The 2,128-nt window shown below is 42.4% G+C and overlaps 1 long non-coding RNA gene across 1 annotated transcript in view; it reads left to right on the top strand.

Annotated features, from left to right (window-relative positions):
- The window catches only part of LOC104994871, a 12,910-nt gene that overhangs the window by 5,332 nt on the left and 5,450 nt on the right, over positions 1–2,128 (top strand). Inside the window, exon 2 of the long non-coding RNA XR_825998.1 lies at positions 281–386. This is a non-coding gene — a long non-coding RNA (uncharacterized LOC104994871). The remainder of the gene's footprint in view (positions 1–280; positions 387–2,128) is intronic.

Raw genomic sequence — 2,128 nt, 5'->3', positions numbered from 1 at the left:
CAAAGAAGAGAGAAAGGTATTTTAATCAAGTATTTTTAACTGAAAATGGGGAACTGGCAACCTGAAAGTTAACGGTTAACACTTAAGGATGATGGGCTATAGTTTATTCTTGGATTCAGATATTTGCAGACTGCAAGTACCATACTTTCTGTATTGTACTGGTAAAATGGGGGAAAGAGGAATAGAATGCCAGATGATTTACTCCTTGGGATTTCTGAACACATTTTGTTGGGTGTGTGTTTTCTTTGCAGGCAGTTTTCCTTAATTATCTTCTTTAAAGTTATTTGAAGCCCATCCTCACGCACAGTGGACCCCCATTAACCACCACCCTCCCAGCCTGGTGTGGCTTGCTCGCTCAATGTCTAACCAGTCCCCAGGTATATGAGGTAAGTACAGCATGGCCGAGTTGCCATGGTAATACTGCAGTTCTGCCATGGCCTTTGCTTTCAGTTGCCACCAAACATGGCAGAGAACAGCATCAATGTCTCCTTCACCTAAAGACAGTTGAGCCTTCCAGCTTCCCCAGCCCCTCCTCATATAAAAATGAAATTCCTGTGCCATCTCTGATAAACTGTTTTTAAATTACACACACAAAAAAATGGGTCGGATGCTGAGAGCACCATTTCCCTTTGGTTTTGTAAAGTGATTTTTAATGCTTGTGGTGAGTTTTTAATGGAATATGAGCCTAGATAATAATGCTAATTATCTTTTATGTTGGAAGGATACAGACCAATAGATTAAAAAGTTAGTTTTATGATTTCCCATCTGCTTTTTATTTATTTATTTATTTTTTATTTTTTTTCTAATTTTATTTTATTTTTAAACTTTACATAATTGTATTAGTTTTGCCAAATATCAAAATGAATCCGCCACAGGTATACATGTGTTCCCCATCCTGAACCCTCCTCCCTCCTCCCTCCCCATACCATCCCTCTGGGTCGTCCCAGTGCATTAGCCCCAAGCACGATACATCTTTTATTTGAGTGTGGAATACTTTGCTTAGTTTGGACCTCTGTGTAAAGTGACAGCGTGGGTCATTTGGATGTGTTCTGTCATCAGAAACAAAGGGAAGTGACTTGGTGTCCTGATCTCTTCTGCTGAAGAAGCTCTGACTGATCACGCTGATTTTGTTTCACTGGGCTTCCTTGTGTCTTGGCATTCCAACTCTAGTGTCTTTTAAGCAGTTTCTAAAGCCTTCATTCTTTCTTCATTTTTACAAGGGTCACTTTTCGTGTCTCTGTAATAGTAAAATAACTCACCCACTATTTAAAACTTTATATACATCTTATCTAATTGGAAATTTACCAGCTATTGCCTCACACCTCAGAGTAAACTCCATATACTTCCAGGCACTTAAACTGAAAGTGCTCCCCTCACCACTTCAAGATTCTGCCCAGTGTTTGCTTCCTGGGGTCATGTTTCGGCTGTGGACTCCCCGCAGCCAACCCAAGATGGGGTGACTTGTTCTGCAGGTTAGAACCACCCTCCATACTGTCTCTACTGCCTGGGGCTGGGGTCCTGACTGGGGTCTCAGCTCCAGACATGGAGAGGCCTGCTGCTGAGAAAGTGACAGACAGCAGAAAGTCTTTGGAATTTTAACTGAGGAAGTCAGAGGTGACAGAGTGGAGTGGAGTACTGGCTGAGGGCCTCAGATGAGCCATTCTTTTGACTATTTGACACACTGTTGGGTAGCCCTCCCCCATCACCTGTAGGACATTTTATACTTCACTGAGGTTCTTTGGGAGATATGGATGGTTTTCATTATTCCTTATTTGTACTCACTCTAAACAAAATTTAGGTTTGAGAACTGCCTAGAAAACAGTGTTCTTCCACTTAATGAAAATGTGCATGTGTGGTAAGTTGCTTCAGTTGTGTCTGACTATTTGTGACCCCATGGACTGTAGCCCACCAGGCTCACCAGAATCCCACCAGAATACCATGGACTGTCCAGGCAAGAATACTGGAGTGGGTTGCCATACTCTCCTCCAGGGGATCTTCCTGACCCAAGGATCGAATCCATGTCTCTTTCATCTCCTGTGTTGGCAAGTAGGTTCTTTACCACTAGCACCACCTGTGGCTATTTAAATGCACAAATTACCACAACCCTCTTGCTTACAGGTGTCTAGAT

Source organism: Bison bison, unplaced genomic scaffold, assembly GCF_000754665.1.
Source record: "Bison bison bison isolate TAMUID 2011002044 unplaced genomic scaffold, Bison_UMD1.0 scf7180017850428, whole genome shotgun sequence".
NCBI classification, from domain to species: Eukaryota; Metazoa; Chordata; class Mammalia; order Artiodactyla; family Bovidae; genus Bison; species Bison bison.
The sequence above is the reverse complement of the archived record's forward strand: the minus strand, read 5'-3'. Positions and strand labels throughout refer to the sequence as shown.